We start from the raw sequence: 26,172 nt of genomic DNA on the forward strand, positions 1-26,172 counted from the left end.
ACAGATGCAAACGGTGGACTGTCTGAGGCAACTACTGGGAAAGATTTTAAACAAGGGAGGTAAAATGTTTGAGATGCAGGTAGATGTTTCCATGGATAGCTGAAGAGAATCTTCTTGGCAATACGTCAGCACAGCATGGATGAGTGATTAGGAAAATAGTTTCCGAGTGGCATCACCAACCCACCCAGCCTTTCTCCTGGTCCTTTGAGTCGCATAATTAACATGGTCTCTTCTTTATTTTACCAGTCCCCAGTGAGGCTCCATTTCTTGCAACTGAAATTAGTCTTGCTAATCAAAAGAGGTTTTCCAGTGGTAGAAATGCTCCATGTAGTATGTGCACCACCTGTGGGCACCTCAATGGCTTCCTGGGTTTAGGAAATAGAAATAGGAAATTCTTAAGAGTTGTCCCCTTTTCCATTTCTACTTGGTCATTTAGAAATGTTGAAAAGTAGTGACAGAAGTCATCCTAGAGTGCACAGGGGAGGACAGGAACACTCTGTGACTAGCTTTGGTATAGTCATTAGCTGCACCTCTCCAACAGAAGAAATCAAAACGTACACTACATTCCAAAAAGAGTCTAAATACTGAAGAGATTAGATGACCCTCAATTAACACCTCCTGGATATTAGCAGGGATTATATTCTTGTCAACATAAGAATATAAAAAAGCTGAGAAGATGGCTACAGGGCTTGCCACGTAAGCAGGAGGACCTCGGGTGCAGGTTGCCACCCATGAAAAAACTGAGCATGTGATGAGCATGAGAATAATCCTGTGCTGTGATAAGCCATGGCTATTTTAATGTTTCATTCCTAGAAATATCTTGAGCATGTCAGCTATAAAAGTAACATTCCCTTGGCTTTTCTTGGTCAGCTATATTTACCAAACACAACATCTGGGTTTTAACCTTTATAGTCAAAGAGGCTTAGAGTGAGAGACTCATAAATATCCCTTCACATAAGTATGGCAGATGCTCAATTAGGCTCACAAGAATTTCATAGCTGAAGAGACTGATTCATTGACAAATATATGCAACAATAAATATGCCGACTGACTTATCTTTTAATAATTAAAGACACCCTGCCCCAGAAAACTCTTTTGTAAAGAGGCTATCAAAATAGAAAAACTTATGGAAGGATACAAATCGAACTTTGCACTTGTGCATCTTAATTCATACATTCAACTAATGTTTGGTAAGTACCTTTTGTAATCAATACCAGGTACCATATTAGTTCTTTCTTAGGGGTTTACTAGTTGTCTGTTCCTGCCACAAATTATCAAAAAAAAAAAAAAAAAAAGAAAAAAGAAAAAGAAAGAAAGAAAGAAAGAAAGAATTAAACATAGTTAAGTTCAAGGAAAGGACATTTTATTCTCTTATAATTTCTAAAGGTCAAAAAATGTAAAGCCAGTTTTCCTGAGTGGTTTCTTCTTAAAGACTCCCATGAGGCTGTCATCAAGATGTTGGGTAGAGCTGGCATGATTTTAAGACTTAACTAAGATGTAGAGTCTGCTTTAAAGTTCATTCTCTCAGTAGGTGGGCCTGTGGCTCCTTGCTAGCTGCAGAATATACTTAAGTTGCTGTCTACTTAGGTCTTCCTTTAAGGCATCGCCAAGGAAGTGATGAGAGAGAAAGAAAGACAGAAACACACAGAGAGAGTCCTAGCTTGAGGCCACAGCTGACTTTTCACGGTTTAGTCTTTGGAGTCATGTAATGCCACCCCCAGAATTTAGATGTCACCTCTTCAGAGGTGGGCTATCAGAGAACCAATGGAAACAACTTTAAAACTATGAAGGAGGGTTGAATAGAAAAGCAAAAATGTTAACATTTGCTGCCTTCATATTCCATATTTTTCCTAATTATAATCAGCATGTGTTATTTTGAAACTTAATTTTCTGTCAATAGACAATGTATATCATGATGTGTTTGGGAGAGGATGAGAAATAGACTTGAACCAAGGGCAAATCTGACCCCTCTCAGCCTTTCAAGAAAAAACTGGGACGCATCAGTGCCTCATGCAGATGTTGATGATCTTTCCACAAGAGATGCTACTTTCTATTTATATGTCAGCATACCACATATATGCAGAATTCTAGTAAGAGTAGGTAATTTAGTGGCTCGAAGATAGTAAGAAAAATTAAGATGACACAGAAGCTTAATTTCACATTTTGTTTATGGGGGGATAGTATGGGCATGCCGCAGAACTCATGTAAATTTGAAGACAATTGATGGGAATTGGTTCTTTCTTTTCACTATGTGGGTGCCAGGGATTGAACTCAGCTTGTCAAGTTTAGTGGCAAATACCTTACCCTATGAGACATCTTACCAGTCCACAGAAACTTAGATCACTGGAGAATGTAGAAATGCCCATTAAAAATACACTTTCCAATAAATTTTATCTTTTTTTTTTTTTTTTTTTTTTTTTTGTTTTGACTTTTGTTTTTCCAAGACAAGGTTTCTCTGTGTAGCCTTGTCTGTCTTGGACTCATTTTGTAGACCAGCCTGGTCTTGAACTCACAAAGATCCCCCTTCCTTTGCCTCCGGGAGTGTTGGGATTGCAGGTGTGTGTCCAGCTAATCATGCCCTGCTCCCAATAAATTTTAATTCCGCAATCTATTTAACTTTTAGTGGTCTGAATATATTTTGATCTGCCGAACTGTCTATCTAATAGACTCAAATGTTCACCATTGTCTTTCACCTCCTATAATTAATTCTGAAGCAGAAATTCCATCTGTCCCTTTAGAGGATACAGCATCTCATCTCCAGATTGAAATCAAGTTCAACAGCCAAAGTACCCACTTCATCAGCAGCGATATGGAAAGCTCCAGATCACTTCAACTCTTCTTGCATTCCGAAGAACCTGGGAAGCATACCTACAATGGTTTTACAAAAAGCGGTAGTGGGTCATGGCTCTCAGCAATGGCGCAGAGGTCCGGTAGTGGTTCATTTGGAGTCAGTGACACTATCTCTTTTTGTCTTCTCTGTGACTCAAGCCTACTCTTCATTTGTCCCCGCCCCCCCCCCACAGTGACAGCCACTGCCATACCAACATTCCTCATTACTCTATTTAAATCTAAGAAGAACAACACATGCCGATTTCTGAAGAGCTGCATGTGGCTAAGAAAGCCTGGGGTTGGAATGTGGCTCTGTAATCCCCTCACAGGAGTGGAGAGGAAACAAATCCGGAGAGTGATTCAAATGCCACCAATGCCCCTTCAGCTAGATTCTGCCCCCCCCCCCAACCCCTTAAAACCTCTACTGGCTACACATCTGAGAAAGCTTAAGAACATAATTTATTCCATATAAGGTTCTCAGTAATTTATGCTCACTAAATTGGCAACATAGGAAGAATTTTTTTCATTGACTACCACGGACGATTATTAGTGGTGGTCTTGTGCAAGTAAGGACTGCTTGGACAGCCATACTACTCACATAAGAAAATTGCATGGATTCTTAGGTTTTAAATGAAAATAATTTTTAACTTTAGAATTTAAAAGTTGATAATGTCATCTTTTTAAGCAATTGTCTTTTCCTACGTAACCCTTTTCCACATAGTCAAGCTCAGGGGTGTACTTCATCTTCCCCAGGCAGAGTAAATACAAGAAAATCTTCTCTCTATCACTCATTCTATTTCTGTATTTTTTTTTCAATTTCAGATTTATACCAAGATAATAGCTCAGTGCCCTGCAATGCTTGCTTTCTGACAGGTAAATATTAACTATTTGTTCTCAGCTTTGTCTTTCTCAGCAAGAGATAGAATTAGTAGCAGCCATTTTGCTGTTTTGTCTTCAGATGAAAAACATAGATTGGCTCTATGTGTACAAGGTCAAACCTATGCTTGCAAAGTAGGAACCAGGCTCTATTATTTAAACAGGAAATTTCAAACATTTATATATTTATATTCTATACTCAATGATTAATGATTCTTTTATAAATTTCCCTCCTGTTCTTTTTTGCATCCAGAAAATATGATCAAGAATCGAAGATTTTATCTGTAATTATTCAATAACAATATTCAATAACAAACTCATACATTTTTCTTTTCTGTTGTCTGTTAGGACTTGAGAATACCAAACTGACAAATATGTTGAAAAATTATTTGGATTCTTAGTAGTAGGCATTTGTGTGAGAGCAGATTTCTCCAGGATGACAGGGGAAAAAAAGAAAGAAGGAAGAAGAAGAAGAAGAAGAAGAAGAAGAAGAAGAAGAAGAAGAAGAAGAAGAAAACAACGGTACTGACCACTGTGTTTACCAGCTTTGCATGACTATAAGAAATACCTGAAATAATCAACTTATAAAGAGAAAAGGTTAACTGGGCTCCCAGTTTTGAAGGTACTTGTCTACTAGTGGTCCGTAGTGCTTTGGGGCCCTTAGTAAGGCAGGACACCATGGTGGGAGCCTATGGGCAGAACATCTTGCAAGATAAAGCCAGGAGGGGCGCTGAGGCCAGCACTCACTCTCCTTAGGGGTATGCTCCAGTGACTTCAGAATGCCTACTAAATCCCATATCTTAAGGGTTATGTTATTACAACAAGATGTACTATGTTGGGGGACCTTGTGGAGAAGTTAAGATCGAACCACAGGAAGTTTATGTCAGAACCATAAAAGTAAGTAAAGTCAGCCCTTACTGTGTAGCCTGTACAGCACCACCAGAGCAAGAGTTGAAATGTGATCTGCTGGATGCGGTGCTCAGCTGTGTCATCTACGTCACCAGGGTCTTTTGGAATAGGCTCTAGAGAACTAGAGTGGAATGCTGACAACCAAAGTTTGATTCCGTCCTGTGAGGGCTCATGAGTCTCACAGGTTTGCCCATCTTTGAGTCCTCTGTTAGTGGCTAGATATTTATTCATTTCCTCAATTGTCCAGATACCAAGACACTTGCAAATGTCTGGGAGATGATTATTAAGGATAACACAGCTTTTTCAACTCAAAGCAAACAAACGCCACAAAGTTCTTTATTGAAAATTTCAACTGCTCCCTAGAGCTGAGAAGAGCAGAAGGCACACTGTCCAAAAGAATGTGTTCTACTTCGCTCCTGAAGCCCTTTGCAATTTGAATTCTTAAAAGATAATTCACATGAGAGATGAGGCGGCATGAGGAATTTTTAAAGGAGGAGGGTGTCTAGAAAAGAATAAGAAGATGTCTTGCCACTAAGCCAATGGGAATTTGAAATTACTCCAAGCCAGCCAGCCAGCAGAGTAGCTAAACATAAGGTAGAATTCAGAGGGAGCTGATCATGCTTTGATTTAATTTAATGTTTTTCTCCATGCTTATTTCTGAGCTCGAATTGATGCCTGTGTTGGAAAATGTTAACACAGTGCAGTGTTATAAAAGAAATGCATTACAGCCTCTTAGGTGCATGAATCTTCCCCTTCGCAGATCTTGCCCTCTGTCTGTGACACTGGCCATAAGGCATTAGTGCCTAAGATTCCAGGTTATTGCTATTTTCTAGGCCATTGAAAGTTATAAATAAGCTATATAGCCGGAAAAGAAAAGTCCCGTTCACTAACTCTTTAGGTCAACTAAGAAAGTATCTTCACAGTCACCAATGCTATACATGAAGTGAGATATATATATATATATGTATATGTATATATATGTATATATATGTATATATATATGCATGTGTGTTATATAATATATAATATATTATACATATATATATACAATATATATACAAACACACATGCAAAGGTCAGGTTTTAGTTCTGTGACATTTTACCACGGCTGAGTTGTGGAAATACCAGTGTGAGGAGCATGGTTGAACTAAGATGTGACTCAAACAACAAATCAGAAAGCATTGATTTGAAGCCTCTTGAACAGTGTTTTTTACACTTGAGTTTCTTGAAAGTGAGTGTCCAAGGTCAAGGTCAAGTACACAGTTCAATACTGGCACGCAGACTCTTCCATTCCACCATGCTGGTCCCACCATAAATAATAACCAGTTGACAATGACTATTTTATGCGATCATAATTAAAGATCCCAAATGACAAATGCAAAAGGATGTTCAGATGCTCCCACCAACATTACACAAATTAAAAACCTATACTCTTCGACTGGCATCATTCATTCATTCGGAATATACTGAGCTTTAATTATGAGCCTGGCACAATGCCAGGAGCTGGGACTGTAAGTGAAATCAGCCAGCCTCCCAGCCTCCAAGGAGCTTGCAGCCCTGAGGGAGAGACCCATTGAGAACTAACCAAAACAGTGTGTTTAATCTGTTCTGGTGGAGGCACAAGCTCTGAAGAGGAAGCCAAAGGTACCAGCATCTTTTGGCACCTGTACAAAGTTAGTGATACGTTCTGGCAGGATTGTTTTTGGATATTGTTCCTCCTGTACTAACCTCCTCTGAGGCTTCTGCAGCTGTGTCTGATCTGATATATTCTTCTCTCTGTCTTAATCTCGCATATCAATATCTAGGACATGAGGAACTGTAGTGATCCTATCTAAATTGGATAAAATAGAAACTTCGCAGCCTATGCTACCATTTTCATTCTCTCCCACTAAGAAATGAGAGAGAGAAGACACAGTGCCATTCAGAACTGTGTAGAAATTTGTAGTTTTGTTACACAAAATTCAGTGATCTAAGGGACAACGATTCTGATTATCCACCTCCCCCCTCCCCCAATCCCAAAGGTGGTAGACTATGGCTGGCCCCTGCCTTCAGTGGGACTCTCATACTTTTCTGTTTAGCATCCTTGGCTTTGGTCTGTCCCTACCACCCACACAGCTTCTGGGTCCCAAGTCAAAACCACCTCTACCATGTAGCTTTTCTCCAGATAGGTGTCCATGGCAAAGGAACTTCTCTTTCAAGTTTCAAAAGTTCTTGGCATTAGTTATGAAAGTGCATGTATAATGCTGTTTTCTTGTCTCTCTGTGTTGTGTCATGATGTACATCTCTTACCGATAGAGTAAGTATATAAATGGATAAATGATCACTCTTTCTCTGCTATTAGATTTTTACCCTGTTAGCCCAGTCACATTCCTACCTCCTCCAAATGTCCAAATTCAGGGTAGACTTGAGATCTAAGTCGATAGGTACATTTTATCTTGATTTTTGTTTTGTTTTGTTTTGTTTTGTTTTTTGAGACAAGAAGCCTTGGCTGTCCTGGTCTATTTTTGTAGACCAAGCTGGCCTTGAACTCACAGAGATCTTCCTGCCTCTGCCTCATGAGTGCTGGGATTTACAGGCATGCACCATAAGCCTAGCTTATCTTTACTTTCAGTGTTTTCCTGAAGCATCCTGACCTTGACTCAGTGATGAGTAATAGATGAAGGGGTGGGGCCTTCCTACAACTTGGAGCTTTGAACACCATCTCATTTTCTTGTTTTGAATTGATAAAATAATAATTAGATAGACTGATTTTTTAACAATAGCTTTATAAATGGAAGATTAAATGTTACATTATAATGGTGTTATACAGGAAACAAATTCAACTCTGAGTTACTAGTCTACTTTGTCTGGGTTATCACTTATGTTTGGTTGAACATGTCCATTCAGTTTACTTCCAGTGTCATCACTGATCAGCCAAGCAAGACAATTAGAGGAGGCTGGAGCTGTCCCAAATTGGTGAACCAAGGTTTAAAATTTTGGTTGGCACCTTAGAATGTAAAACCAGCTTGGGACTGACTCTCCAGTGAACAAGGTATTGACTACCTAGCATGTTTTGGCAACCATATATACATCTTGTTTTCTAAGAATCCTTTCTCAAGTACTGCATGGTCTCCACATCATAGGTTTTCTTCTTTCTTCCCCATTCTCTTAGAAATGTAAGGCTCATCTAATGTGCTCTTTGAAAAAAAATAGTAATTATCCTATACTTCAAGAAAAGCATCACAGCCCCGGATCCACCTTTAAAATATGGGGGAAAATGGGGTCACAATGGCCTGGCCCTGGGAACAGTAGGCTGTGCCATGAAAGGGTCTCCTTAGCCCATCTGTCTACTGCTTTACTGCTGAGCAGGCAAGGTGCCAAAGACCTTGCTAGGCTCCCTGCAACCTAGCACAGATCCCTAGATATGGGTACTGCTCTGTCCCCAGAGAGAAACTTCTCTTAGCATCTAAGAGAACTGAACCCTCTCCTGAGCCAGTCTGAGACTGAGGTTGGTTGCTGGCTGGATCGGCATGGCTGTATTCAGGGTAAGATTTGTCCTAGTGGGTTCAGCTATGCCAACAATGGTGAGAGAGAGAGAGAGAGAAAGAGAGAGAGAGAGAGAGAGAGAGAGAGAGAGAGAGAGAGAGAGAGAGAGAGAGAGGACTTAGAACTTGTGGGAGTTGTGAGGCTGTGAATAAATAACATATGTAGGCTGAAGATGCAGCTTCCTATAGTGTGCTTTTCTTGTGTGCGTGAAGCCCTGAGTTCAATTCCTAGCACTGGGATGGAGGAAAATTATTTAGAGCTGTGGATGTAGCTCAGGTGACAGAGTGCTTGCCTAACCAGTCTTGGGTTTGATTACCCTCTATGCCAGTGCACCACAGACAATCAGGCCTGGTGGTATATGCTTGTAATCTCAGTACTCAAGAGGAGCAAAAGAGATCAGAAGTTCAAGGCTGATCCAGCTGGAGCAGTGGTACACACCTATAATCTTAGCACTCAGGAGGCAGAGGCATGAGGATCTCTGTGAGTTCGAGGCCAGCCTGATCCAGTACAGCCAGGGCTGTTACCCAGAGAAACCATGTCTCAAAAAAGAAAGAAAGAGAGAAAAGAAAAGAAGAGAAGGAAAGAGAGAAAAATTTAACGCCATCCTAAGTTATATAGTATGTTTGAAGCCAATCTGGGGTACTTGAGACCCTATCTCACACAAAAAGAAAAGGTGTAGTGGGTGGAGAAAGGGAAGAAGAAAGAGAAAAGAAAGAAGTAATTGTTTAGTTGCACAGGGCTCAGAACTCCATTCAGCTCTCCTTCTTTCTGATCATTAGCATCAGCATCATCATCATTCTTATTCTTGTTTTTCGAGACAGGACTTCTCGATGTATCCCTGGCTGTCCTGGAGCTCACTCTGTAGACCTGGCTAGCATTGAACTCACAGAAATCCACCTGCCTCTGCTTCCCAAGTGCTGAGGTTAAAGGTGTGCACCACCAACATACTCAGCAACTCCTTTCTCTTTTCTTGTATGTCTTTTCAAAAGAATCTTGGCAGTTTGGGGCAATACTTTTTAATCCTGAAGGTTAAACTGCGAATGATACAGTGAAAACGGCTGCAGCAAAGTCTGGAAATGTGAATGTCATAACTGCAAGAATATGAATTCTGGCAGGACAGGTGGCAGGGGCTGAAATAGACCAGTACAGTGAAACCAGAGCAGGTGACAACCGCCACCCCCCCCCCACTATCTTGATTGCTGTTCCTTACACAGGGTGTCTTAGAGCTGCCTGACAAGAGGATTTTCTCTGCATCTTTCAGGTGCCCTGAAACTCTTGCTCCCTTCAGTGCCTCTCTGCACTTGCAAGGAAGTACAGACCTGCCTTGTCTTGAGGACACCAAGGAAGTACAATTCAAATATTCTTAGATTTCCTGCAGAAGATAGGACCTGTTTGTTTCCTGGTGGCTTCTGACAGTCCACTAGGCTCTCAGGCCAGCTCAAAGCCAGAGCCTAGCACTTTGGTCTTGCAGGTACTCCAGCCCTTTCCAAGTCTGTCTCAACCCTTTCTCCTCCTCTGGAGTCTGGACTGGTAGTGACAACTCACCCACCCCACCTCCAGGACACATGGGCAGAAACAGAACTCTATTTCAAAGAAAGGTAGATACATGCACCAGGGTCGGGGCGTGCGGGGGCAGGGGGATGTAATCGTATGGTACATCCAAGCTCTCCGGACTAAGAGGTACACACTCTTAGTGGGATGCCTTCAAGAGCAATGGACCGATGGCCTCTGGAGTGGACAATCGAACCACTCACAGCAAACAGCAAAAAGAGGTCAAATGAAGACCCATACACTGGCGTGTGGAAGGGGCCAAAACCTGCCAGGATTTTTATACACCTCCCCTGTGGCAGCCCCAATTTTACCCCCTAAGTACTTCCAACACCGACTTCCTTCGCTGGCACATAATCAGGTATTGAGTCCAGTGTAAGCTAGAAAGTGTTTGTGTAAGGGTAAGTCTGAAGATGATTCAGCCAGTTTGTACCTACCGCCTCCCTTGGCTATCCCAAACCACACTCTGGACACCCTCCCAGGAAGCCTCCCAGGTCCCATTTGCTCCCTATCTCTTGCTTGTATCTGCAACGAAGGCTACACTGAAGGCTGGAGGACTCTGGCTGTCCTGAAAGAGGGAAAAGTCAAAGGTTTCGATCGCGTCCGGAAAACCCTACACTGTAGAGGGTCAGGGAGTCATGAACAGTGAGAGGCGGCATAGAAAAGGTTTGGTCCTTCTCATCAGAGGTCAGACCGAGGCAAGGAGAAGGCGGGTGTGAGGAAGAGTATGAAAGGTAAGGACGGGTGGGGGGAGCGGAGGTGGAGGGTGTGTCCTGCAGAGGTTGAGAATCAAGGTGATTACTCTGCCTTCTGGCAAGACGGGAAGTGGACTCTGGGAGGTGGATCCTGCGGGGAGGCCCGTGGAAGGCACTGAGTGAAGCAAATAATTTAGCGTGGGAGGTGAAAAGTAGCAAGTAGTGATCTCTAGCCCCTAACCAAGTGGCAGCCAACCTTTTTTTTTCCTGGGGGACACCTGACGCGGAAAAGGGCAGGAAGGGTGTGGCGCTCTTACTACCCAAGCGGTGGCAGATAGCTTAGGAGTTCTAGTTAAATGGAGAAGTGAAGACAAAATCCCAGGCGATTTTCTCCCCTCTCTGTCTGCCATTTCACATTTCATGACGGCCCCTTGTGTAGTTCAGCCTTGCATCCTAGTTCAAGTGGAACTTCAACCCCCACCCCCACCCCCAAGAGTTCCTAGAGTATACCAAAGAGCAGGGTTACTCGGTGCTCAGCATGAATTCTCCTGGGACCGGATCGGTTTCTAGGCTTCCAAGGCTGCTGGGCCTGCCAAGCGGTTCCCCAACCCGTGAGGCTGCTCTGCCTGGAGTGTGGCCTGCGACTCCGGCAGGGGCACACACAGGCAGCCTCAGGCCTCAAACACAACTTTCTTTCTTTTTTTTTTTTTTTAAAGGTATTGCTGTCCCTCTGAAAGGTGTTATAACAGCAATTCAATTACAGTAAATGGCGCGCATCCTCCGCACAGCTGGGAAGTCCGTAACTTACTGCGACTGAATCCCGCTAGACCCCAGCCACTTTCGCCCGCCCCACCCCACCTTTCCGGAAGATTCCGATGCCTCCGCTTAATTCTTCCCTGCCGCCCCCCACCCCCGCCGCCACTGGAGAGCAAACGCAGTTAAGCCATAAGCTAATTAACCCCAAAGTGCTTAGTCTATCTGGACAAAACTCGGTGAGAAATTAGCACGAAGTCCTAAAAACTGGTCATGCAATCGAAAGATCTGACGTTTCCTCATTTTCTTCCTTGCCTCTGAGGGGCAAAAGAATGTTAGTAGTGTGTGGCCAGTTGCTTGGGGATGATTACGGAAGCCGCCCGGGCTAGCTCACCTGCCGATTTGTGCACTTAAATGATAGAGTCTCCTGTCGGGGAAATAGTGCCCACTGAACCCCAGCCAGCTTGGTCTGTAGGCCCTTGAGTAAAGGCCGGATTGGCTCCTCCTGTGGTTCCAGGGGTAGGTTCACTGCTGATCACAAACACCCTGGACACTTGCAAGAGTCATGCCTCCCTCCAGGAAATGAGTATCAACAAGAACCGAAGCAGGGGCGGGGAGCCAGAGGAGGAAGAGACCTGCTTTAGTCAGCCACAGCAAGTGTTTAAGGAAAAGGTAAAATTAGCTTTCCTTCCTTTGAAGTCGGAGTGAAGATAGCTTGAAAAAGGATCTTATTTACTAGGTTCAATACCCACCCACCCACCCATCCCCAAAAAGAGAAAGAGAAGAAAACAAAAATAGAGGAAGAAGAAAGAAAGAGAAAAGAAAAAAAGGTGTTGCCTGGAACTTTTGGTTCCTTCAAATTAATATATATATATATATATCTGTGAGTTTTAGCATACGGTCCCCCACTTGGCGCGGGGGGGGAGTTGGGGGGGAACAATCCACTGTCTGCGGTGGCAGAAACTTTCCTGTGTGTGATAGAGTTTCAAGTGGTTGAAGATAGTCTCTTTTCACCCAACACGCGGCTCACCCGCTCCCCCTGCCCGCTCCGAACTCCCGCCTCCCCCACCCCCGCCTCGGCCAAGGGTTTCAGTGTTTGCCTTTCTGGAGAGCACCCTTTTGGGTGATGCTTGGCGGTAGCCGCCTAGCCTCAGACGCCCTTTATTTCGCCATTTGAGCCAGCAATGTCTGGCTGCGGACTGCGTCCTTCTCTGGCAGCCTTCTTATTGAAAAGGTGAGCAGTGTATGCTCAGTGTCTCTTGATTCTGAGCCACTGGGCAGAGCAATGCCAAGGCCAAGCCTGAAGCTTTGGGTCCCTAATGGGCCTGGAGTTCCGGAGCTGTGCAAGGCCTTTATTCTGCCCCAAAGGCAACAAGAGAGCCCAGGTCTGTGCAACACCACAAGCTTTCGGCTTTGTTTGCTTTAAAAATCTAGCTGCAGTGTTTCATTGCAAGCTCGGAGAAGCCTCTGACCTCTTCTGTGCACCATCTTTCTCTAAGTTCCTATTTATTTATGTGGTTGTTTTGTTTTTTTTTCTTAGAGAGAGAGAAAGAGAGAGAGAGAGAGAGAGAGAGAGAGAGAGAGAGAGAGAGAGAGAGAGAGAGAGAGTAGACCAGTCATGAAAAGGTTACCCTGAGCTGGCGGTGGTTGGGGAAAAAAAAAAGATTTGTTAACTGTCTTCAGAGGTGGCAAGTTGCCTATGATCTGAGGTTGTTGCCTTCGAGGATTCTTGCCCCTAGAGAGTTCGGTAACGAAGTTGCCAAAGGGACATTCTGTGTCATTCCTTGGCAAAGTTCAGGTTGTGTGGGTCCTCGGATGCAAACACTCCTGTTTTGCGAACAAAGCAGGGTACCTACCAGATGGGGGACATCAAGGGGTTTTGTTGTTGCTTTAAAGAGAGTTACCTACAAGACCTCTTTCATTTTGCTTGGAATCTCCGAAAGACCTCTGGGGCTATACTATATCGCCAGCCTGCCGCGGTCTCTTCCTTAGCTAGGAGGGGACGCGATCCTGGGCCATCAGGAGGCCCTTTCAAGCTCTCCTCCTTCCCTTAAATTCTTGCTTGTGCCCATTTACTACCTCAAGCGCCCATCCAGAACTCTAGGAAAAGCCTCTTCAAATTCAGAGGACACAATCTTTTTTTTTTTTTTTTTTTTCAAAGCCCCAGTTGGGTGCCTCCATTCTTCCCAGCGGGAGAGAGGAAGGCTGGGAGCCTTAGAGGTGTCCCTTCTCATGGCTCCCTGCATTTGCGGCTCTGTTCAAGTGTTTTACAGTTGTACTTAGAGTTTCTCTCTCTTCTTCTACAGTAGATTTGACGATCTGAGGGTAGCCGCAACTCTCACAGACATCTGATCTCCATCTTCGAAACTTCTAGAAATATGAAGGTCCCTGGCTCAGACGCCAACTTAAGTGCCTTTGGTGAGCTCTGGGTGTGGATTGCATTGCGCCCAGGGGACAAGCTCTCTTTTGCTTTGCACATGGGACCTGACCAGTCTGTCAATCAGCCTGTACAGTTTAGCCTCTGCAACTCAACCCTGGGTATCTGCCTTGGCCAGGACAGGATTCAAATCTTCAAAGACTTGAATTTAGGAAACTCATCATTCCAATTTCTGCACTTATCCTTTACCCCACGCACCACCACCTATGTACATTATTAATTGCACCCATCCATGGTTAAAAAAACAGGAGACCTTTATTTAATCCAGGTCTTCTCTTCCACACTTCTCAATACTTAATATGCTGCAGAAACACACACAGAAATCTCACTTCTGAGCTTCATGGCTTGGGGCTCAAGAAGACACAGTTCTAATTCACAGTATTTCCAAAAATACCCTGTTTATCTCTCTGAGGTAGTCAGGGAAAGTTAAAATAGTAAATGCAATATTAAATTAGTTCCCTTTTTGGCTCCTAAAGTTTGCCCAGTGATATACAATAATGTCCTAGTACTTCTGCTTATTTTCAGTTTTTGTTTTTGTTTTGGTTTGTTTTGGGTTTTGGTTTTGGATTGGTTTGAGTTTTGTTCCTAAGGTGGTATCTGGCTGCTCCCCTGGCTGTCTATCCATCCCCCTTGCTTCTCCTATTCAGAGTTTCTAAGAATGTTCTATTTGCTATAAGTCCCCTCAGTGGATTCTTTTATTATTTATCCCCTGGTAGCCAAATACCAGGGACAATTGGCTTATTTGAAGCAAGAAATGCTGATATCTTGGGAGAGGGGCAAAATTGGAGTAAGCATTTACTCTTTTTTAAAAAATAAAATAAAATAAAGTCAGACAGCCCAATGTTTTAGGGATTGAGGATATGTGTGTGTAAGTGTGTATATGTATGCAATAATGCTCATAGATGTGAACATGTATAGAGTTGACAATGTTGACAAATGTCTAGTTTCAACATAGATGTTAGTCTCAGAGTGTAAACTAAATGAGAAATTATCCCAGTAAAGGAAAACCAGAAGCAAGGCGTTAGTCATTAATTATAAAATCCAAGACTCTTTTGAACTTTCTTTGCTTGCTGGAAATGAATCATCAGTTTTATTCTGTTATTGTTGCTCTGTCTTTTATTGGAAATAAGAACCCCAATTCTTTTTTACTAAAGGAAGTTTTGAGACCAGGATGTAGTTTTCTGTCTCTTTTCTGATGACTCTGTCACCTGCAAGATCACAGTCATGTCATGTCAGGATAGTCAGGATATCTGGAGAGAGAGAGAGAGAGAGAGAGAGAGAGAGAGAGAGAGAGAGAGAGAGAGAGAGAGAGGCAGGCTAGTGAGAGGAGCCCTATAGCCATGGCCATCTTCGCATCAAAATTTTCCAGACCTCTATTTTTGATTGTGATCCCACTGATCTGAGTTTGAAATGCGAGCACAGCGAAGCCCCTAAGCCTTCAATCCTGTGAAATTTTCAAAAGATCTCTAGAAGCAATCTCAGGCTGCCTGACCCCTGACAGGCGGCCGATCTCTTTATTCCTCCGGCTGCCAGCACTTCATTTGTTGGAATATCTTTCAGATTTGCACCTCTGGATGACAAACCTGAGTGTTTATTATGTGAACATGAATCGGAAATCTCCAAGCCCGTACAAAAGCACCATCTTAAACATAATATTTAATTTCTCAGCCTAAGTGCCAGCTTCTTTATTTGCTTTTCATTAGCTTAAATATTTTTCCAGGTCTCCCTGTGTGTCACTTTGATATTTAGATGATTCTCCTTTTTAATCATTATTTTCCCCTTGGAAAAAAAATCTTCTGTCTCCAGTGTCTGCGAGTACTCATGTAATATCAGGGTTGCAGTCAGTCAGGACTCACAGCCTGATACCTAGCACTGGGAAGTGGGACACATCTCCAAGCAGGGTAGGGGCAAATTCCACACCAGAAAAAAAAAAATCCTTGTTTTTTAACAGACAGTCCGTGCTGGCTGTGGATCAATGGTGGCCCTCCAGTTCATTTCACTCCTATTTTCCTCCTGGCCTTTTAGATTCCTTTTATTATTACTCAAAACAAAACAAAAACCCCAGAAAGTTCAGGGGAAATCTTCCTTGCTTCAAGCATGCCCAGCTTGGGGCCAGTGCCTCCCAGAATGTGTTCAGTTTAAAAATTTCTGTCCACATCAGTGACTCCTGCCCTGGACATTCATTCCTGCCCTGCTACTCGGGGGCTAGAGGGGCACTAGAGGGAAAGGAGGTAGCCATATTTCCTGAGATAGGACTGCTGTATTTAAATGCCCTTTGCCATATAAATATTCCTCCCACAAGACACTGAGGTGGAGACACTGGCCACCCTTGCCCTAGTTTCAGCCTCTGACAGGAGTTTTACAGCCCAACAGGTCGCTCTTGTGAGTGAGCTGAGATGGAGGCAAAACTGCACCAACGAGGACCCTGGGGATGAATCACCCATGTGAAGCATCTCCCAGGTCCAGAGAAGGTGGGCTAACACCCCCTTTACATGTTTAGATGGCTTGTTGCTATGATTAACTTATTAAAACCCCTCGTAATTATTTTAATTTGACTGGAAAAAAATACTTTGGGCAGAGCTAGGATGTGTTTGTATTTATCTCCCCCCACACCATACACACCCATAAAACCTGTGTTAAAACAAATGTTACTTTCCTCTATCTGTACATGGGCCCTCCCTTTTTGAAATAGACCAGAGGAACTGCCATTAGATCGAATGGCAAGTCTTTATGGAAAGTGTTTTGCATAATTACATACCAAAGCCAGAACAGTCACCTCCACATTTTATGGGTCACAAACCATCAACAATTGCCACATTATTGTCCGCGAAACCTTCGTCCCTTCATTGATGGAGCGGACCCCACCGCCTAATCTAGAACGGTAGAGGATGGAAATTTCTTCTAATAAGAACCCAAGAAGATTATGTCCTCAGTGACGCCGTGTTTACATATAGTTATAAAGTTCAGAGAACCGATGTGGAGAGGAAAGGAAATCGGACTAGGCCTGATTAAAAACGTGCATCCGTGTGATGTGGATAGCGCATCAAAAGCGGAGGCTGAATACCTCTCCCCTTTCAGTTTCGACCCCTTTTCTACCTTTGTGATGCTGTAATTAAGATATTCTTATTTGGACAGACAGCTTCTCTGGTAACTGAATATTATTAGCCCCTTTGATGTCAAACTTTTGACAGTTATCACACCAGTACTGGGCAATTTAGCACAAATATATATATATACATATATACATATATATATATATATATATATATATATATATATATATATATATATATATATATCCCCAACGTCTTTGAATAAATCTAATAAGTGTGATCTTATCGCCAAACGATTTAAATCGCCCCAACAGGACGCCCAACTATAAATTGCATTCGGTTGTAAATAATAAAGTAGAATTTGGGTTTTAGTTCATTGATGATGGGTGGAAGATCCCCAACTGCATTTCTTGTCTTCTGAATCCCTAAGTAGTTGCTCAGATGAAGAGAAAGCACCCAAAATTTACCAGATTTGGGTAGAGATGTTGCGGAGATTGGGGACTAGTGAAAGCAGAGCCAAGTGCCCTTTCCCCAGCTCCGGGAGTGGGGCAGGACCAGACACCCACTCTCCGGATGAGAAGTCGCTGTTGCTTTCCTAGTTTAGTCGCCAAATTTGGAGTTTGCCAGATGGCGGGATTATCTTAGCGTCTGTTATAGTGTGTGTGTGTGTGTGTGTGTGTGTGTGTGTGTGTGTGTGTGTGTGTGTGTGTACACGGGTGCATGGTAGAGAATAGTGAGTGAAGACAGAGAAGTCCAGAGACTGGGCTGGCTCCTTTAAAATGCTCGCTTGTTCTCCCTTTACCGGCTCTGGGCCCCGTCACCGCTTGGACACTCACTGGAGCCTTTGACTTCTCGGATTGGCCTCGCTGCAGGCACAAATAACACCAACTCCTTGCGGGTCTTTCAGCGGCTGCTCCCGTCTGAATCTCGGGACCTGAAGCCCGGTGCCCAGACGCAAAGAGCAACGAGTTGGGGGGTGGGGTGTGAGCGAGCCTCCTGAAAGAAGAGTGGGTAGGTAGGGGACTAGTTAGGGAGTAAAGAGGGCGGGTTAGGAGGAAAGAAACTGGCACTGTAACACCTGGAAGGCTTTGTCCCTGGGAGAGACACCTGTCAATCTCCACTTAGGGTTCCTGGGGCCGGGGGCGGGGAGGCCGCTGTTCTCCTTGGTGATGTCATCTCGGAGTCTCTTCCCTTAGGAGGGTGGGATTGGCTCCGAGGGCGCAGAGCCCAGAGGGCTTAAAGAAGCATGGAGGTGGAAAAGAGAAATAAACAGAAGTAGCACTCGCGGCTGGCAATTTACATGGAAATCAATAATCCAACTTTAATGTTATTTTTAATCTTCCCTGACCGTCTTGTCTTTTCACTGGGGGAGAAGCGACGGCGTTACAACAGCCCATCCCTCAACCCACACAATCGCTAGGGAAGTCTTGTTATCTCAAATCCCGATGTAACCGACCCTTTCCCCAGCTCCAGCCCCCCCCCCCCTTTTTTTTTTTCCTGCCGGTTGTTCCAAACGCAGCCTTCAGGCTTGAGAAGGAAGCACTTGGGGATGAGTTTTGAAAGTCTTCCGATACTGCGCCGGGTGAAGCGGGAGTTAATTAACGCCAGGCTTGCTCAGCGAGCAGGAGAGGGGGCCTCGGCGTGGGTGGGCGGGCCAGGTCGAACGGCGAGGTGCTCTCGGAGCGGGAGGCGCAGAATCAGGAGGCCCAAGCTTCCAGGCCTTTGCTGGCAGGAGGTGGTCGAAGGTGGCTCGGGCAGGGGATGCTGAGACACCGCCCCCCAAGAAATCTCCACGGTTAATCCTGGGAAATTCTGATCTCCCACCTACTGAGCCCCCACTCCCAACCCACCGTGAGCTACAGAACTCTCATTCTTTTCGGCCGGAGCTAATTAGCAGCCTGCCAGCGGCCTGATTTATGGAAACGCTCGGGCGGGCGGAGACGCTCCGCTAGCGGAGCTCCGGCTGCCTCCAGGCGGAGCGGAGGAGGAGTCTCCACCGACCTCCGACGACGAATTTCCCTCCTCCCTGATGAAAAAAAGAAATGGAAGTTGCTGTTTCGCTGCTTCGACCTGGCTGGTCCAGGAGCCTACCCTCGCCCTAGCTACCTTAGCCTAGAGCGCCGGTCTGTCTAGGTTCCCGTGGGGAAGGCCGTGGCTGTGGCCCAGCAGCAGCTCCCTGCAAGTGTTGAGACCGCTAGGTTCCAGCTCCAGCTTACCCAGAGAGTCAGCTAGAACCTGAGCCTTCCAGGCCTCGAATGAATTTCAGTCTGGCGTCCCCAATGAAGGGACCTCCAATCTGGAGGCTCTGGAGGCTACGCAGGAGGACCAAATCAGATCTCCAGGCAGGAAGAGCAGATGGGCGGCCCGCTGAGGGACAGACCCAAAAACGTAGTTGGCTTTGTCTGGATCCTAGGGCCAGCTGGCCATGATCCTTTCCACTTTCTAGTTGTTTCTTTTTGATGTTGTCCTCCAATGAAATTCTCTCTTCGGTCCAAGCGAGTGCCCAGAAAAAGACCATTACTAAAAGCATTTAGCCAAGCGGTTATCGCAAGAAAACAGCGCGATCTGATGGTTGCCTTTTTGAGCTGTTGTGGATGACCCAGGAGGAAAGGGGCAAGTAGCTCTCCCCTTTTCCCTTGGACTCTAGTGATGAGAGTGGAGAGGAAAGGGGCAGTGAAGGACAGGAGAGGGATGTCAGCACGGACCTGTTGCTGGCGCTCAACAGCCTTTCAACTCTTCAGGACCGCTCTAGTTGGCAGTGTTTCTCCAAGATGCGCCGGAGGAATGCGCAACCGTGAGAACATCTGTGCCGCCCCCCCCCCCCCGAAGCATTAGGACAGTAAAAGCCCCGATGCAGAGGCCAGAGGCTTGGGCAGCCTCTCTGGCTCAGGGTTGAACTAAGAAACTGAGCAGCATTGGTGGGAAGCGAGGAGAGGGCAGAAGTCAGTCCCCATCCTTAGGTGTATTTCTCTCTCATCCCATATCCCGACAGCCCAGGCCTTGCTGTGGCTGAAATGGAATTGGAGAGAATTGATATCTTTAAGAGCTCGTGTAAACTTTATGTGAAAACACTCCATCGTTTTGCCTTTGTTCAGAAGTCACTTTTGATCTCCTGGCTGGCACAAGAGCAGAATCAGCAACCTTTATCTCTGTCCTCAAACCCACAGACACTTGTCACCTCCGACCTGTAGGCCCTCAATTTCCCTTTTCTTGTGAAGACCAGTATATGTCACAGAGAACACTATGTCTTCTTTCAGGCTGAGAAAATTTAGTCACACACACACACACACACACACACACACACACACACACACACGGGAAGGGAGAGGGGGGGGACAGACACAGATACAGAGAAAGAAAGCAGACATTTTTTCCTAAAGGGAAACATTCAAGGGGTCTTCCAAGCCCCTGGCCGACTGTGAAGGGGAGTCCAATCTCCCCTCTATCCATCTACAATGTGGCATCCAGTCCCTTGAGTGTTGGTGGTGACCTCTCTGAATTCTTCACTGTTGTAAAAGCCTGCCTGGCCTGAACGTATTACAGTAGCCCAAATCCACCACTGGTGTGCAAGTACAAGTAGAGACACAGGCTCACCAATGTGTCCCCCTTTGGATCTTGGGGTGTTTGATCTCCGCCCCCCACCCTCCACCCCAAAGCCATTATCCCCATCAGACTCTCACTGAGTTGGGTTGCTGACAGGCCAACCTGAGCACAGCAAATGCTGGAGGTTAGGTGCCCAAATAACATTCCCCATTTGTCTTTTTCAAAGTTGATTTATAGCAATCGACAGGTTAAAGGCTCATCTGACATCATTATTTTTAAAAGCTGTCTATTTCACAACTGTCACCTTTCATCACTTAGCACAAATAAATACTTGAAGAAATGAATTGGAAGAGACTTTCAGATCATGTTTATAATTCTTGGTCGTCCGTTAACATTCCTAATGACCTGACCCTGGGAGTTTCTGTAGAATCCTAAAATTGGGTTTTAAAATCCCATTTCTACATTAAAATTTCTAGGAAAGTGGGTGAAATGGGGGCAAGAGAGAGAGAGAGAGAGAGAGAGAGAGAGAGAGAGAGAGAGAGAGAGGAGAGAGAGAGAGAGAGGGGGGGGGAGGGAGGGAGAAAGAGAGAGAGCAGCTAGACTAGGCTACAAGTTTGCAACCAGATGAAAAGAAAGGTAAGTTTTCTGGCAGCCTGAAGGGTACAGAGTACAGGCCATTTATGAAGGCCACGGAAGAAAAGGCGCCTCCTGAGTCAGGGGATACAGTAGACCAGAAGCTAAAAAGACAGCTTCAGACCAAGAGCACAAATTTTGCATGATTGTTGGTCCTACGAGATCCGCTATAAAACCACGGTGAAATTCCTATAGTACGGAAGTGCTGGTCAGTACAGAACTGAGGCCACTGTTACTTCATCACTGTTACTTCCGTCAGCATTTCCAAAGGGATCTAATTGAATAAGGGGCATTTTCTCCCCCGCATCTTTAACTTATAGTTTATGAGCCTGATTCCGGGAAATGTAGCAGCAATGTGGAAACGAAACCGTGTGGATTGAAATCCACGCAATAAACCGAAATCGCTTCTTCAACTTTGCTGCCATTTATCCGGTGTTCAGATATTCTCTCTCTCTCTCTCTCTCTCTCTCTCTCTCTCTCTCTCTCTCTCTCTCTCTCTCTCCTCAGCATTGCATAACGAAAGAAGAAGGGAAGGGAATAAAATTTACAGAAAAGAAAAGGGAAGAAAATGGCAATAAAGAAAAATGAAAAGAAAAAAAAAAACAGGGAGGAAAAGACCTAGTTTGGGAAATAAAGTAAGGTGCATCAGACCTCCCCCCCTTCTTATTCTTTCTCTCTTCTTTCTTTTTTCTTCTTCTTTTGATGGTGTGAAGGGTGCCAGCACTAGAGATGGGTGGATGGAGAGGAAACCTTGGTAAGTTTTGACAGCCCTCTGCAGTTGGCGGCCCGAGGTCCCTTTGCAGCATCCTGGACCCGGCTTCTCCGGTCCCACCAGGAGTTGGAACTTTGTGGATTCCAGAAAAGACCCAACGTAGAGCATGCGGGGAACCTTGGAGGAGGTGTCCTCCCAGCTTGCCCCCAGAAATGACCGCGGGTCTTCTGTTACCCTAGTAGACCGCTACGCCTGGGAGGGTCTGAGCAACCCTGGGCTTCGCTGGGGGACTGCTGCCTTCCTCCAGCGAACTCAACCGAGCTACTGCTCGGCTGCGGAAATCGGGTCGCAGTGCAGTGCCCTGGAGCGCCACCTCGCTTCAGAAACTGGAATAACGCGGTCAAGCCTTCCACTCTCCCTCAGCTTAACCAGTTGTTATTTTCTTTTTATTAAAATATGCAAAGAAGCTGAAATGCCCAGGCCTCCTTCCCAACTGGTGAAAAAAAATCATCGGTGACCTACAAAGCTCAAAGTAGCTTCACAATGGAAAAGAGTACAGAAGCATAATTTCACTAAACAACGGTAGTCACCTAAGCTGCAAAGCTGCTTTCAGAAAAAATATAAAATGAATGGGACATGTTGTCAGGAGGCCACCAGTTCGGGTTGCGGAGTGTTTTGAGTTATTCAGCCGTGGCCAATGCCAGTGTCTCCTATGAAGCCAGTGCCTATGAAGTTATAACCTCCCGGTTATGATTTTCACAAAAATCCATTCATTCTATTCCCTGGGGTATCACAGGGGCTTTTCCAGGACAGTGGCTGGCCCTTTGGAGCCTGGTTCCTCTCCATTTTCAGCCTTGCTGAAAAAATAATCACCAAATGCAGTCCGCAGCATGCCCACCTTTAGACCAACAAAAGTAGCAACTGCCAGAAATTATGAATTACACAGCATTATTTTCCTCCGATGTGCAACTGGCTATCTGCCCTTGTTTCAATCAGTTGGTTAGTTAAGATGTTTATCTACCCTTAAATATATCCACTGGGCCAGACTATAAAATATACAGAAAATTAGCTCACTGATATGCGATGGTGAGTCTTTGTTTCATTTTCTTTTCACCCTGGAGCCAAGTGTGATAAGAAAGGACACACTTTCCACTTTGAACACAGTTTTGAATGTGGAGCATCTTGTTTATGGCCCAGTGAAGAGCTGTGTGGCTTATTTGTTTTGAAAGGGACGTGCAACTTCCATATAACGTAGTTTTACTTAGTTTTTAACCTCTCTCTCTCTCTCTCTCTCTCTCTCTCTCTCTCTCTCTGTGTGTGTGTGTGTGTGTGTGTGTGTGTGTGTGTGTGTGTGTGTTTAAAGTATCTGTCAACAGGTAAAATGATGGCCAGTCTGGGGACTGTGGGTGGAGGGAGAAGAGGGTGGTGGTATTTAAACCTCCATATTTTTCTGTCTGGGTAAACCAAACTTAGCCTTTTAGGCAACTTTGCACTTCCTGGAGTTGATAGGGTGATCCCTAGGCAACTAGGCAGGAGACCAGTGAGAGCTCAACCTCCTTGTAACCTATGCTCCAAGCAGCAGATTAGGAGGCTCTCAGGGCTCCCGCTCAGAAATTATAGGGCTGTACCAGGGAAATAGACAGTTTGGTTTTCTGTCTGGCTTGCCCCTTTTCCCCTAGGTTTAAACAGGTTCCTGGGATACCAAACTAGACCGAGGTCTCAGATTTTTAGCAGTACTTAAGCGGTATCCCTCAAGGGGCTAGCTGCAGAGGGGGATCCAGGTTCTCCGGAGTTCCTAGGCTCTGGGGTGAGAATACGAACTTGTGGCAAAGATGCTTGCTGACAGCTTCTGGAAGCTAAATGGCAATTCCAGAGAGGGCCCTAGCATCTACTGAGGAGTGGTGATCAGGAACAGAGACCAAAACAGAAGGGAGGAAATTCACGGAAAAGAATGCACTTCAAGTTACAGGCCTCCAATTTGGAGGAGGTTCTAAATCGGAAACTTTTACTTTCCCCTCTTTCCTGTTCTCTCCATTTCTTTCTCTTCCACCCCCCCTACACATATTTTCTGAGCTCACTCCCCCCAACACACACACACACACACACACACACACACACACACACACACACACTAAAGCCTGGGGATTAAAAAAAATGATTTTCTTGCTATTACATTTCCTACCGCAAGATGCGGTGCAAGAGTTAGTGTTACAGCTATGCCACAATGTTTCATCCGATGCAAAACATGCAGCCAGAGGGTGTTGCTAATGACTCTTGGATTAGAGAGAGCCTGCGACCCGGAGAAAGGCAGAGAAGAGAGGAGACAACTTCCAAGAAGAGGGACAATTTTCATTAGAGAACAGGGAAGGGGGCGAATCACCATTTAATCGGGCCTAATAATCTCATCAGTATTTCCGATTTCTAGATTCTCTCTGCTTAAGTGAGCTAGAGAGAAGCCAGTACCTTTTTAACCACCACTTGGGGGGGGGGCACATTAATAACAATTATGTTTACAGTTATGTGAAGAACTCTCCTTTTGGAAAGATCAAACATTAGAAACCACTTAATACTAGATTCAAGGCTGCTCCCGGACTCAGGCCCTTTGAAAGCTGTGGGGGCCTGGTCACCAATTACCCAAGGATCTATGTAACGCAGGGAAGCCAAAGAAACTCAAGGCTCGCTTCCCTGTTAGGGCACACAAATGGACAAATGCCTGTGAAGTAGCGGGGCGACCCAGGATGACCCATCCAGGCTATGGGACAGCACACAGGTGCAGCAGCCAGCGGTTGCCAGCCTGTTTCACCTGCCATAGATCTTGGTGAAATGTCCCTCCGGGCTCAGAACTCCCCTGTGCCCTCCCTTGGGACCAGCTATTCAGGGGAGGGAGGTTGCATGAGGTTTTGAGGTTCCTACCGTGGCCCAGGCTGGTCCCACCGCCCTGCAGTCTGCTTCTGTACCCCGGGGCACACAGGGAAGGCATCCCCTCGGGCTGCGGCCCTTTGAACCAGGGAGCCCTCAGACGCTCAAAGCTCGCTGGAGGCCCGGCAGCAAAGCGGAGTGTGGGTGGCGGGTGGGGTTGAAGGGGAGTGGGGGAGGCGGGAGGCGACAGAGGGGCGGAGGCGGGAGCGGGGCGTTAAGCCTGGAAGCTTGGCTGTTTACCCAAACGATTTTCTTTTCAGGCGGGAGACACCAATGAGACAAGATCAAACTGCCCTCCAAGCAGTGCTTGTGGGGCCTGAGTGAGTGAGTGAGTGTGTGTGTGTGTGTGTGTGTGTGTGTGTGTGTGTGTGTGTGTGTGTGTGTGTGTGTGTGTGTCCTTTGCAAGCAGGTCTTTGTGAATGGGGGCTCCAACACACCGGCTGGGAGGAATGAAAGGCGACCCGGCCACCAGCGCCTCCTCCCGGGGGCCAGAAAATGCCTGGTGTGTGGCGTGCCTTGGTGAAGGGAAGGGCGCCCGGGCGGTTGTTAGCCCAGAGAAAAGAAAACTACAGAGGCATGCTGCAAACAACTAAGGCCCGCGTTCTTAAAGATCGAAACAGGAGATTCATGATCATGTGAGGGTATAGGGGCATAATAAAAATCCCATCCTTCTTCCAACCCGTTGATTTTCGATCCATCTAAAACCTCTATCTAGCACCTTGGGCCACTGGTTTCTTCCTGACTTCTAAGCTCCAGATCTATTGCCTGGAAATTAGGGCAAGGTTTTAGCGATTACGGTACAATGCAGGCTGTGAAGTGCACTGCTAGCACTGTGCCTGGGTTCTTCGCACCACAAAATGGTTAAAGATCAATAGGGCAAAGGTTGTCCGCATGAGCAAAATTTGTGATTTTTTTTTAAAGGAACCAAGACCTGAAAGTATCCAATAGCTGGGCAAAAAGTAAGAGAGAGGCAAGAGGAGCGTGTGAACCCAGTTACATGTGAGCTACAGCATAGATGGTGACTGTCATCCTGGATGTGGCTCCTGTAGCTGACCCAGGAGCCACAGGTGCTGAAAGGCCCTAAAATGTTAATGGCATTATATATGTGACAATAAAAAGAAAAGTGAGGCAGAACTGTATTTCTCCATTACCCCTGGATGTCCTCATCCTTCTCGCTCATATGTTGTCTCTGGATTCCTTTGGATGATGGGGGTTAAGTAGACTGGACACCAGGTTTTGCTTCTTTTTTTGAGAGTAGCACTTCCCTCCCACTCTCTTTTGAACAGAAACTTCATTGCCCCATTCCCAGAAAGTTCTTATTTAACTAAAACTTTCCTTTCTTGGTGCAGACCCAAGGAAGGCACAATGGGGCCTGCTGTGACTTGCTTCAGGCTCCTCGTGTACTCTACTGTGGCAGGCCAAGTCTGTACCAACCTCCTGAGAGAGAATCTAAAGGTCTCCCCCTTCCTTCTAGAATGGCTCAGTTGGTGGCTGTGAGTTGAGGATTGGAGAACCAGAGGCAGCCAGTAATCAGTCTCCCCAAGACAGGGTAAAGATAGGTCTGGGGACCTGCCAGCATGGTGGCTTGTCTGCAGTGGTGTGTGTGTGTGTGTGTGTGTGTGTGTGTGTGTGTGTGTGTAGGTTGCTTACAGTGGGATATAGATGTGCCTAATTTTGGCTTGAAGGACAGCTATATTTATTGAGACTACTCTCTCAGTGTGTCCACCACTGCCCTTATCC

General features: G+C 45.4%; 1 long non-coding RNA gene across 6 annotated transcripts in view; it reads right to left on the reverse strand.

Moving 5' to 3' along the window:
- Positions 1–24,570, reverse strand: part of LOC127191574 (uncharacterized) — a 112,546-nt gene extending 87,976 nt beyond the window's left edge. For all 6 annotated transcript variants that reach the window (XR_007830929.1, XR_007830927.1, XR_007830925.1 and 3 more), the window contains exon 1: positions 24,427–24,570. This is a non-coding gene — a long non-coding RNA (uncharacterized LOC127191574). The remainder of the gene's footprint in view (positions 1–24,426) is intronic.
- Positions 24,571–26,172: the final 1,602 nt, after the last annotated feature.

The sequence above is a fragment of the Acomys russatus genome, chromosome 7, assembly GCF_903995435.1.
Source record: "Acomys russatus chromosome 7, mAcoRus1.1, whole genome shotgun sequence".
Classification (NCBI taxonomy): Eukaryota; Metazoa; Chordata; class Mammalia; order Rodentia; family Muridae; genus Acomys; species Acomys russatus.